The sequence below is a fragment of the Coregonus lavaretus genome (assembly GCF_964263955.1).
Source record: "Coregonus lavaretus genome assembly, chromosome: 10".
Taxonomy (NCBI): Eukaryota; Metazoa; Chordata; class Actinopteri; order Salmoniformes; family Salmonidae; genus Coregonus; species Coregonus lavaretus.
The window spans coordinates 36,507,460-36,520,983 of NC_139997.1; the positions used below are offsets into that span (position 1 = coordinate 36,507,460).

At 44.0% G+C, this 13,524-nt stretch overlaps 1 pseudogene across 1 annotated transcript; it reads left to right on the forward strand.

The window, feature by feature from the left end:
• The first annotated feature begins 2,746 nt into the window (after window positions 1-2,746).
• Window positions 2,747-13,311, forward strand: LOC311136312 (sodium-dependent proline transporter-like; annotated as a pseudogene). The gene is made up of 11 exons: window positions 2,747-2,809; window positions 3,608-3,818; window positions 4,459-4,590; window positions 5,149-5,359; window positions 5,797-5,935; window positions 6,081-6,213; window positions 6,372-6,475; window positions 6,557-6,681; window positions 6,898-7,016; window positions 7,437-7,609; window positions 13,144-13,311. The product of its transcript is annotated as a sodium-dependent proline transporter-like (transcript).
• The last annotated feature ends 213 nt before the right edge of the window (window positions 13,312-13,524 follow it).

A 13,524-nucleotide genomic window follows, 5' to 3' on the forward strand; every position in this document is an offset into this window, starting at 1 on the left:
AAGAATCCCAAACAGATATATAGAGCATTCGGAAAGTATTCAGACACCTTTACTTTTCACACATTTTGTTACGTTACACACAATACCCCATAATGACAAAGCAAAAACAGGTTTTTAGACATTTTTGCAAATGTATATTTAAAAAACCCCGGAAATATCAAATTTACATAAGTATTCAGACCCTTTACTCAGTACTCTGTTGAAGCACATTTGGCAGTGATTACAGCCTTGAGTCTTCTTGGGTATTCCGCTACAAGCTTGGCACACCTGTATTTAGGGAGTTTCTCCCATTCTTCTCTGCAGATCCTCTCAAGCTCTGTCAGGTTGGATGGGGAGCGTCACTGCACAGCTATTTTCAGGTCTCTCCAAAGATGTTAGATCGGGTTCAAGTCCGGGCTCTGGCTGGGTCACTCAAGGACATCCAGAGACTTGTCCAGAAGCCACTCCTGCGTTGTCTTGGCTGTGTGCTTAGGGTTGTTGTCCTGTTGGAAGGTGAACCTTTGCCCCAGTCTGAGGTCCTGAGTGCTCTGGAGCAGGTTTTCATCAAGGATCTCTCTGTACTTCGATCCTGACTAGTCTTCCAGTCCCTGCCGCTGAAAAACATCCCCACAGCATGATACTGCCACCACCATACTTCACCGTAGGGATGGTGCCAGGTTTCCTCCAGACGTGACGCTTGGCATTCAGGCCAAATAGTTTTTAACTTGTTTCTTATGGTCTGAGAGTCCTTTAGGTGCCTTTTGGCAACTCCAAGTGGGCTGTCATGTGCCTTTTACTGAGGAGTGGCTTCCGTCTGGTCACTCTACCATAAAGGCCTGATTGGTGGAGTGCTGCAGAGATGGTTGTCCTTCTGGAAGGTTCTCCCATCTCCACAGAGGAACTGGAGCTCTGTCAGAGTGACCATCGGATTCTTGGTCACCTCCCTGACCAAGGCTTTTCTCCCCCGATTGCTCAGTTTGGCCTGGCGGCCAGCTCTAGGAAGAGTCTTGGAGATTCCTAACTTCTTCAATTTAAGAATGATGGAGGCCACTGTGTTCTTGGGGACCTTCAATGCTGCAGAAATGTTTTGGTACCCTTCCCCAGATCTGTGCCTCGACACAATCCTGTCTCTGAGCTCTGCGGACAATTCCTTCAACCTCATGGCTTGGTTTTTGCTCTGACATGCACTGTCAACTGTGGGACCTTATACAGACAGGTGTGTGCCTGTCCAAATCATGTCCAATCAATTGAATTTACCACAGGTGGACTCAAATCAAGTTGTAGAAACATCTCAAGGATGATCAATGGAAACAGGATGCACCTGAGCTCAATTTCGAGTCTCATAGCACATGGTTTGAAATAAATAAGGTATTTATGTAAATAAGGTATTTCCATTTTTTATGTTTTATAAATTTGCAAAAATGTCTAAAAACCTGTTTTCGCTTTGTCATTATGGGGTATTGTGTGTAGATTGATTTTTATATATTTTTTCCATTTTAGAGTAAGGCTGTAACGTAACAAAATGTGGAAAAGGGGAAGAGGTCTGAATACTTTGCGAATGCACTATAATATTTGACTAAAACATAATAATTTCAAACCTTGCTTACATTTGTATACGATCACATGTATAGTATCTCTCTATTATGCGTGGGAATACTTGGGAACAGATTTCCAAAATTAAAATCACTTGGAGCTGATTTCCTGGTGTTTTTACAGTCTTTTATGTCCAACAATGAAAATTCTAAAGAAATACAACAATTTATTTATTTTTGCTCAGAAAACTTGGGGGGCTAAATAAAACCACCAGTTGGGGAACCCTGGATTAAGAACTCCCGTCAAAGGCTGCATCTCTGTCAATGTCTCTCTCTGTAACCTTGGTATGAATTGACTTTGGGATTTTCTTGTGAAGGTTTCTGTAACAAGGGTTTTCCAGGTGGCACCATCTTTTTGATGAAAGTGATGATACCATTAAAAACAGTTTGATGTGTACATGCTGGTACAGAAAGAACAGTAGCCTATGTGATGGCAAAGGTCTCAAGTTATGTCCATGGACCATTGCAAGATGCCATATGAGGGCATGACCTATATTTTTCCTATTTTTGCCACTTTGTTCATACAGTCTGCTTTTGAACAAATGTAGTATAATATTTAATGTTACATACACAATTCCATCTTCTTGGCCGTGGAAGAAAACAAAACAGGATATATGCTGGTATGTGGTTTGACTTTTCAGAAATAAAAGCACTTGAAGCATATCAGAATACCAAAAGCTGCGATTTCCTGCTGTTGCAGCTAGTTTCCTGTAGGCTACTGACGTCTGAGCAGAAAAAATAAAACCTTTGCAGAAGCAGCCATAAGGTTTTGACTAGGTTAAAGATGCTGTAGCCACACAATAACCAGATGAAACTATATTTCAGACAGACAGATATAGATTGATAGATAGATAGATTGAAGTAGGCAAAAAGTGATGTGAAGGGTGTGGCTTACCAACGTTAAAGGTGAGTCTGTACAACTAGGGCGCGTTTGTTATTTAATTTTTACACCCCTTTGTTCAATGACGGCACCTGCACTTTAGCTTGACTGAAGCATGAGGCTGATGTTAGCAAGACTGCCTGTGCTTGACTGTAATTTCCCAGTCAATACCAAAAGTGCCCATTTCAATCATCATTGAAGAAAATATCCAAACCACAAATAGATTTCCTTGAAACTTTCCTCTGAGCAATGTATCGAACATCCAAAGAAACCATGTGAATTTCTCCCAGGGAAAATGCCTAGCGAGGAGCCAAAAATTGCACCTGCGAACATTACAGAGAAAACATCACAACAAGAGGTAAAGCAAGGGAACAACTACCTGAGACTTCTTAACTTCACGATACAATGTAGGTTCTATACATGTTGTGCAGTTGAGAACTTTATAAACGTTGTTAAAAGGTATAATTTCACTTCTGAATGATTTAGGAATTTATGGAAAACTAATGGAACCATCATTAGTATTATTTGTATTGGTTGTTCATAAAGTAACCTAACCCATCTATCCTCATTCCTCTGACATCTGACATAGAGGAAAGTGAAATAACCTACTATAGGTCATTAACATCTCAATATTTATTTCAAAGACATAATCAAAGTTTTATGCTCTCGTTTGTTTGTTTTGCATAACATATTATAGCCCATTTTATATAAACTACCTGTAGGGTACTCTTTATTCCCCTTTTATGATTTACAATGTGTCATGATGTTGATGATGAAGGGAGGCTGATAGGCAGATGGTAGTGGCCTAAATCAAATGACTTGCTGTTCCCAAAACTGAACTGCTATTTTAACCTGAACTGCTTCCTCTTCTTGTCATTAGTTAATCTCTTTGCTGTCTGTTTACTGGTCCACTGACAACACACACACTCACGCACATTTCCTGATGTGTGAACCACACCCATATCTGTTAATCTGGACTACATAGCTATTCCTACCATTGTCACTGACTGTGTTAACCCTAAACAATGTGCAGTCCCAGAGTCTCATACAAGATAAAATGGGAATTCTACTTTTCAACATCAAGGCATGACACAGTCATAGGTTCTTCTGATAGAGGATCTGTCTGACTGTTTTAAATGTGTTATATCTGTTCTAGAGTCCAGCACAGCTGAATTGGTTTTATTTAGCTCATGATGTCACTAATCCCTCATCCCGCCCCCCATCCCCTGCACCCGCACCAGACCCAAATATTATCCAAAGAGAGCAGTGGGGTAGGAAGTATGAGTTTCTACTCTCCTGTATCGGCTACTGCGTGGGACTGGGGAACGTGTGGAGGTTTCCCTACCTCTGCTACCGCAATGGAGGAGGTGAGTAACCCACAGCCAAGCTGGCTTTCAGCCCTCATACATTTTACACTGCCCCTCAAACTCTTAAGTATGAATGAAGCTTACATGAATGAAGCTGTATTATTGTATTAAAAGTGATGCCTATTATGTTACCATGGCCTTCAGGTGTGCACTGACCTCTCACCTCTGCGTGTTGTACTGCAGAGTTAATCTGAGAACTGAAACCAAAGCCACAGTCATCACAGGCAGCCATTGGTGGCAGAAAGCCGACACACAGGCACTGTAACTAATCCTATAAGGGAGAGCCAATGCCATTTTCAGAAACACAGCCTGACCCGAATAAGTGCACAGAAAAACACACCTTATAGTCAGTCTATTGTGAGTCTCATTCAATGCTATAGTAAACAAACCTTCAGCTCTGTATGTGAAGCTAGCACATGCTGATGCTTCAATAGTTGAAGGATGAAACATCTCCTTGCGCTGGCTGGGAGCATTCCAGATGTAGTAAGTGATTATAAAGCTATTGTGATGTTTGTAGGAACTGTCCTTACTTGCCGTGTATACGTGCAGCAGCTCAGTGTATAAACAATCAAACGAATGAGGGATGTCTCCGCTTGAATTATCCCGTTTCCTGTTTGACCTCTGTCCTCCTCTTCTCCAGGTGTGTTCCTTATCCCCTACTTCATTATGCTCTTCTTCACCGGGGTCCCCCTCTTCCTCATGGAGCTAAGTCTAGGCCAGTACAGAGCTGCTTGACCAATCACAGTGTGGAAGTGCTTCCCCCTCCTCAAAGGTAAACCCCCAGGATCCTGTCGTGTATTGAGATTATGATGTTGTTAAATGTTTTTAAGTGGAACTGAAAGAATGTTGATTTTAGTATCAAGGGGGAATGTTTTAGTGTAACGTCACATACAACAGACAGGAAGTGTGTTGTAGACAGGGGAGACTGGTGATTGGCCAGAAGAGGGAGCATCTTTTTGCATTGTTTATAAGTAGGGGGAAAAACGAAGGAGAAGGCAGAACGGCCATTGCAATCTGGGACGCCGTTCTCCAGACACCGCGGGTCTGTAACTTATGCTGTAACCTTGTGATATTAATAAAAGCCTCTAATCATTGTGCAGCATAAGCGGACTCTTTGTTGACAGCAATAATTGCCACCATTCACCCGATACGACAATCCCCATGCTGGATACCCCAGAAATAACCAATACTGCACCAATGTGTTTTATTGTCCCCCAACACTCCATAATGGGCCACCAACACTCTTGTGATTAGCCTCAACTATATCTTCTCCAACATCAAAAGCTCCATCTGGACTGCACATCCAACCTGCCTGTGTGTCTCTCTATAGGCATTGGCATTGGGATGCTCTGTGTGTCTATGCTTGTGTGCCTCTACTACAACGTGATCATAGCCTGGACCTTCTACTACCTGGGCAGCTCCTTCCAGAGCCCCCTGCCCTGGTCCTGCGATGCCCCAGCCAACGCTTACCTCTGTGGGAATGCCACCACTGGGAACAGCTCCTCTGGCACAGGTCTCAGCCCCTCCGAGGTCTTCTGGAAGTAAGGGCTCTTCATCCACTACAGAGTGTTTGCCACAAAAAATGATCTAATGGCCTTTGCATGAGTGAATTCAGATAGGATTGGGTTATAGCGGGGGAATTAGTGGCATGCTGGCCTGACCCTCAACTGTGTTGGAATATCAATGGCCGTGAAATGCCTGAAATAGGCTCATTCAGACAGTGTGCTAGTGTATGTGCACAATGTTCAGCATGTACAGTGTACACTGTGCTGTATATATTCATGTCCTTGAGGAGATAAGCTAACGAAATAATGTAAACGAAAGAGGCGTGACTCCAGTATATGATGTAACGTCTATCTCATGTTCAAATTGCCTCTGTTTGCTGTGTCTGCGACTACTAGTTTTGGCTAGAGGTGTGAATACTCTGTGTGAATGTGTGTGTTTACTCAGTGTTTGCTCTGTGTGTGTTGTGTTTCAGTGAGCGTGTTCTGGATGTGGTGAACAGTAACGGCCTCCATGACCCTGGTCCTGTCAGGTGGCCCCAAGCCCTCTGCCTCCTGACTGCCTGGATCATCATCTTCTTCTGCATGCTCAAGGGCATCCGCAGCTCTGGCAAGGTGAAATAGCACACACGTCATCAGAATACACACACACACACCTGTAAACACAGACATACTCATGTTACGCAAACATGGCCTCAAAGCAAACATTCTTGCTCTTGTTGTTACTATGTACTTAAGAGCTGTTACTCTAACTTTGTTGGTGGTTTACGTGACTGCGACGTTCCCTTAATTCGTGCTGATCGTCTTGATCATCAGAGGTGCTACACTGGAGGGGTCACTTCAGGGTGTGGCCTTCTACCTCACCCCTGACGGGTCGGCTGGCCAGTGCACAGGTACATCCCCTAGTGGACACAGGCTGGTATAATATCTAGAGTCAAGTATAGGTTGTGTGTTTTCGTGTGTGTGCCTACCTTTAATGATGAGTGTCAAGGCCCTTGCTGCTGGCCAACAAAGTAAACAGCATGTCTTAACTGTCACCGTTACCATTTAGGTGTGGAACGATGCTGCCTCCCAGATCTTCTACTCATTGGGGATTGGTGTTGGGGGGCTGCTCTCCATGGCCTCCTACAATAAGTTTGATAACAATGTCATCAGGTCAGTAGTACTCTACTCTGCACTCTGAGGCTACAGGCATGCTGGGAAATGGAGTCTATTCTAACATTGTTCTGCTTTCAGGGACTGTCTGGTCATCACCATAGGGAACTGCAGCACCAGCTTCTTTGCGGTCTTCGCCATATTCTCAATCCTGGGTCACATGGCCTGGTGGAAGGGAGTGCCTGTTGGAGTGGTGGCAGACACTGGTAGCTCTCAATGAGCAAATCACTCCTCTTGTATTAACAATACATTTATGTTACATTTATGACATGGTAATCACAATACATCCAGTTATTATCATGGCAATAAAAAGTTATTTTATGGCAAATATAAGCTCATTATTCAATAGTGTCTTCAGATACTTTGACTAATAATAAGCATGTGTGGTGTGTGTGTGTGTCTGCATTCCTTAATATTCACAGGAGTGAACCAGTTTCGCCAGGACATAATTGACATGATCTGTCTCTGTCCTCCCTGGTGCCGCAAAGTGCTGCTCTACTTCAAAGCATGCTGGGTATTCTGCACCCCATTTCTCCTACTGGTGAGTCAGACAGATTTCTTTGACCCTCGACCTTTACATTATATCTCTGGGGAAGCATCCCTCTCTGTCTGAAATCCACCCTTTGTTGCACCCTCACAGTGGTGAATAATTTCAAGAAACTATCCCCTTTCACCCCGGCTGTGTTCTCTATGGGTTTCTTTTCAATCACCCTTCATGTATGCACAGTATGTCTGATATGTGTATTTTATGAGAAAAGTGTGTAGTAGCTGTTGCATAGAAACATAAATGAGTGAGCTAACCAAGTGTCCTGAGCCAGAAAGAGTAATGGACGATACCATAGAGGCTCTGCCTGGATTGTCACACAGATGTCTGCTGTTAAACTTTCTTATTGCTGATGTTTTCATTTATGTTGCCTTTGTTTCACCCTGCCTCTCTGTTTCTGTGTCCCTGTGCTTCCAGTTCATCCTGATCTACATCTTCATTGAGATGTACAACACCCCGCTGCACTATGGGCCCTATGTGTACCCTCGCTGGGGCAAGGCGCTGGGGTGTGCATGGGCGCCACCTGCTGTCTGCAGATCCCCATATGGGCCATCGTGGCCATCAGCAAAAAGTCTGGGACACTGAAAGACGTCAGTACTGTCCGCCCCCATTTTCCCTGTCTGTCATCACCCAGGCCATGTTACACAGCTATAGTGATTGCCCTAAGGGGACAAATAAAGCTGTATTGAAATGACTTGAATACTGGAGCCACACTAAGAACACAATAAACTCTTGATAGGTTAAAGGCTGCCAGTGTGCTAATAATGTAGGGCAGGAGTCACAAATTACATTCAGCCGTGGGCCGATTTTTCCTTGAGCGGACGGTCGGGTGGCCAGAACATAGTTATAAATAATTTGAACACTGCAAATTGACTGCAATAATTCCAAACAGATATACACTGCTCAAAAAAATAAAGGGAACACTAAAATAACACATCCTAGATCTGAATGAATGAAATAATCTTATTAAATACTTTTTTCTTTACATAGTTGAATGTGCTGACAACAAAATCACACAAAAATTATCAATGGAAATCAAATGTATCAACCCATGGAGGTCTGGATTTGGAGTCACCCTCAAAATTAAAGTGGAAAACCACACTACAGGCTGATCCAACTTTGATGTAATGTCCTTAAAACAAGTCAAAATGAGGCTCAGTAGTGTGTGTGGCCTCCACGTGCCTGTATGACCTCCCTACAACGCCTGGGCATGCTCCTGATGAGGTGGCGGATGGTCGCCTGAGGGATCTCCTCCCAGACCTGGACTAAAGCATCCGCCAACTCCTGGACAGTCTGTGGTACAACGTGGCGTTGGTGGATGGAGCGAGACATGATGTCCCAGATGTGCTCAATTGGATTCAGATCTGGGGAACGGGCGGGCCAGTCTATAGCATCAATGCCTTCCTCTTGCAGGAACTGCTGACACACTCCAGCCACATGAGGTCTAGCATTGTCTTGCATTAGGAGGAACCCAGGGCCAACCGCACCAGCATATGGTCTCACAAGGGGTCTGAGGATCTCATCTTGGTACCTAATGGCAGTCAGGCTACCTCTGGCGAGCACATGGAGGGCTGTGCGGCCCCCCAAAGAAATGCCACCCCACACCATGACTGACCCACCACCAAACCGGTCATGCTGGAGGATGTTGCAGGCAGCAGAACGTTCTCCACGGCGTCTCCAGACTCTGTCACGTCTGTCACATGTGCTCAGTGTGAACCTGCTTTCATCTGTGAAGAGCTCAGGGCGCCAGTGGCGAATTTGCCAATCTTGGTGTTCTCTGGCAAATGCCAAACGTCCTGCACGGTGTTGGGCTATAAGCACAACCCCCACCTGTGGATGTCGGGCCCTCATACCACCCTCATGGAGTCTGTTTCTGACCGTTTGAGCAGACACATGCACATTTGTGGCCTGTTGGAGGTCATTTTGCAGGGTTCTGGCAGTGCTCCTCCTGCTCCTCCTTGCACAAAGGCGGAGGTAGCAGTTTTGCTGCTGGGTTGTTGCCCTCCTACGGCCTCCTCCACGTCTCCTGATGTACTGGCCTGTCTCCTGGTAGCGCCTCCATGCTCTGGACACTACGCTGACAGACACAGCAAACCTTCTTGCCACAGCTCGCATTGATGTGCCATCCTGGATGAGCTGCACTACCTGAGCCACTTGTGTGGGTTGTAGACTCCGTCTCATGCTACCACTAGAGTGAAAGCACCGCCAGCATTCAAAAGTGACCAAAACATTAGCCAGGAAGCATAGGAACTGAGAAGTGGTCTGTGGTCACCACATGCAAAACCAGTCCTTTATTGGGGGTGTCTTGCTAATTGCCTATAATTTCCACCTGTTGTCTATTCCATTTGCACAACAGCATGTTAAATTTATTGTCAATCAGTGTTGCTTCCTAAGTGGACTGTTTGATTTCACAGAAGTGTGATTGACTTGGAGTTACATTGTGTTGTTTAAGTGTTCCCTTTATTTTTTTGAGCAGTGTCGTATTTGACAAAAACAGAATCATTTCAAACCTTGATTACATTGGGATACGATCACAGATACCTATATTTAGGCGTGGGAATACTTGGGAACAGATTTCCTAAATAAAAATCACTTTGAGCTGATTTTCTGGTCTTATATGTCAAAAAAAAAAAAATGTGTATATGTATATATATATATAGTGGGGAGAACAAGTATTTGATACACTGTCGATTTTGCAGGTTTTCCTACTTACAAAGCATGTAGAGGTCTGTCATTTTTATCATAGGTACACTTCAACTGTGAGAGACGGAATCTAAAACAAAAATCCATAAAATCACATTGTATGATTTTTAAGTAATTCATTTGCATTTTATTGCATGACATAAGTATTTGATCACCTACCAACCAGTAAGAATTCCGGCTCTCACAGACCTGTTAGTTTTTCTTTAAGAAGCCCTCCTGTTCTCCACTCATTACCTGTATTAACTGCACCTGTTTGAACTCGTTACCTGTATAAAAGACACCTGTCCACACACTCAATCAAACAGACTCCAACCTCTCCACAATGGCCAAGACCAGAGAGCTGTGTAAGGACATCAGGGATAAAATTGTAGACCTGCACAAGGCTGGGATGGGCTACAGGATAATAGGCAAGCAGCTTGGTGAGAAGGCAACAACTGTTGGCGCAATTATTAGAAAATGGAAGAAGTTCAAGATGACGGTCAATCACCCTCGGTCTGGGGCTCCATGCAAGATCTCACCTCGTGGGGCATCAATGATCATGAGGAAGGTGAGGGATCAGCCCAGAACTACACGGCAGGACCTGGTCAATGACCTGAAGAGAGCTGGGACCACAGTCTCAAAGAAAACCATTAGTAACACACTACGCCGCCATGGATTAAAATCCTGCAGCGCACGCAAGGTCCCCCTGCTCAAGCCAGCGCATGTCCAGGCCCGTCTGAAGTTTGCCAATGACCATCTGGATGATCCAGAGGAGGAATGGGAGAAGGTCATGTGGTCTGATGAGACAAAAATAGAGCTTTTTGGTCTAAACTCCACTCGCCATGTTTAGAGGAAGAAGAAGGATGAGTACAACCCCAAGAACACCATCCCAACCGTGAAGCATGGAGGTGGAAACATCATTCTTTGGGGATGCTTTTCTGCAAAGGGGACAGGACGACTGCACCGTATTGAGGGGAGGATGGATGGGGACATGTATCGCGAGATCTTGGCCAACAACCTCCTTCCCTCAGTAAGAGCATTGAAGATGGGTCGTGGCTGGGCCTTCCAGCATGACAACGACCCGAAACACACAGCCAGGGCAACTAAGGAGTGGCTCCGTAAGAAGCATCTCAAGGTCCTGGAGTGGCCTAGCCAGTCTCCAGACCTGAACCCAATAGAAAATATTTGGAGGGAGCTGAAAGTCCGTATTGCCCAGCGACAGCCCCGAAACCTGAAGGATCTGGAGACAGTATGTATGGAGTGGGCCAAAATCCCTGCTGCAGTGTGTGCAAACCTGGTCAAGACCTACAGGAAACGTATGATCTCTGTAATTGCAAACAAAGGTTTCTGTACCAAATATTAAGTTCTGCTTTTCTGATGTATCAAATACTTATTTCATGCAATAATATGCAAATTAATTACTTAAAAATCATACAATGTGATTTTCTGGATTTTTGTTTTAGATTCCGTCTCTCACAGTTGAAGTGTACCTATGATAAAAATTACAGACTACTACATGCTTTGTAAGTAGGAAAACCTGCAAAATCGGCAGTGTATCAAATACTTGTTCTCGCCACTGTATATATATATATATATATATATATATATATGTGTGTGTGTGTGTGTGTGTGTGTGTGTGTGTATATATATATATATGTATATATATATGTATGTACAGTGAGGGAAAAAAGTATTTGATCCCCTGCTGATTTTGTACGTTTGCCCACTGACAAAGAAATGATCAGTCTATAATTTTAATGGTAGGTTTATTTGAACAATGAGAGACAGAATAACAACAAAAAAATCCTGAAAAACGCATGTCAAAAATGTAATAAATTGATTTGCATTTTAATGAGGAAAATAAGTATTTGACCCCCTCTCAATCAGAAAGATTTCTGGCTCCCAGGTGTCTTTTATACACGAGCTGAGATTAGGAGCACACTCTTAAAGGGAGTGCTCCTAATCTCAGTTTATTACCTGTATAAAAGACACCTGTCCACAGAAGCAATCAATCAATCAGATTCAAAACTCTCCACCATGGCCAAGACCAAAGAGCTCTCCAAGGATGTCAGGGACAAGATTGTAGACCTACACAAGGCTGGAATGGGCTACAAGACCATCGCCAAGCAGCTTGGTGAGAAGGTGACAACAGTTGGTACGATTATTCGCAAATGGAAGAAACACAAAATAACTGTCAGTCTCCATCGGCCTGGGGCTCCATGCAAGATTTCACCTCGTGGAGTTGCAATGATCATGAGAATGGTGAGGAATCAGCCCAGAACTACACGGGAGGATCTTGTCAATGATCTCAAGGCAGCTGGGACCATAGTCAACAAGAAAACAATTGGTAACACACTATGCCGTGAAGGACTGACATCCTGCAGTGCCCGCAAGGTCCCCCTGCTCAAGAAAGCACATATACAGGGCCGTCTGAAGTTTGCCAATGAACATCTGAATGATTCAGAGGAGAACTGGGTGAAAGTGTTGTGGTCAGATGAGACCAAAATGGAGCTCTTTGGCATCAACTCAACTCGCTGTGTTTGGAGGAGGAGGAATGCTGCCTATGACCCTAAGAACACCATCCCCACCGTCAAACATGGAGGTGGAAACATTATGCTTTGGGGATGTTTTTCTGCTAAGGGGACAGGACAACTTCACCGCATCAAAGGGACGATGGACGGGGCCATGTACTGTCAAATCTTGGGTGAGAACCTCCTTCCTTCAGCCAGGGCATTGAAAATGGGTCGTGGATGGGTATTCCAGCATGACAATGACCCAAAACACACGGCCAAGGCAACAAAGGAGTGGCTCAAGAAGAAGAACATTAAGGTCCTGGAGTGGCCTAGCCAGTCTCCAGACCTTAATCCCATAGAAAATCTGTGGAGGGAGCTGAAGGTTCGAGTTGCCAAACGTCAGCCTCAAAACCTTAATGACTTGGAGAAGATCTGCAAAGAGGAGTGGGACAAAATCCCTCCTGAGATGTGTGCAAACCTGGTGGCCAACTACAAGAAACGTCTGACCTCTGTGATTGCCAACAAGGGTTTTGCCACCAAGTACTAAGTCATGTTTTGCAGAGGGGTCAAATACTTATTTCCCTCATTAAAATGCAAATCAGTTTATAACATTTTTGACATGCGTTTTTCTGGATTTTTTTGTTGTTATTCTGTCTCTCACTGTTCAAATAAACCTACCATTAAAATTATAGACTGATAATTTCTCTGTCAGTGGGCAAACGTACAAAATCAGCAGGGGATCAAATACTTTTGTCCCTCACTGTAAGTATGTATGTGTGTTTTTGCTCAGAAAACTTGGGGGGCCAAATAAAATCACCTGTGGGCTGCCTATTGCTGAACCCTGGGTTACATCAGTAAAGAAAAGATACAAAGTCACAATCCATTCATTATAAAAATCTATTTATTAATCTCTTTCTCTGTCCATTCAGCGTTTTAAGAAATATATTCGACCTCTAAATTCCTGGAGGGTGAACAACTTGAACAACAGTGGAGGGGGAGAGGAACAAGTAGAGAGGGTGAAGGCACCGTTCACGTTAAACCTGACAGACAGAGACACGGTCAACCTTACAGAGGTGGATTTCAGAGCTTTAACCTGAGAAAATGGGACAGAGGCATGACCCTTCCTCACTGCTGGAGGTGGAGAGTGTATCATCACCTGCAGAACTGTGTGTACGAAGAGACAGAGGAAGGATTTCACTGTCCAGGCATCTTGCTCTGCCAGCCAGAAGGATACATTTTTGCCATTCACTATACTGAGACTTTAAATATTATTTTAATAACAAAGACTGCTTAGAATATGTATCTGATTG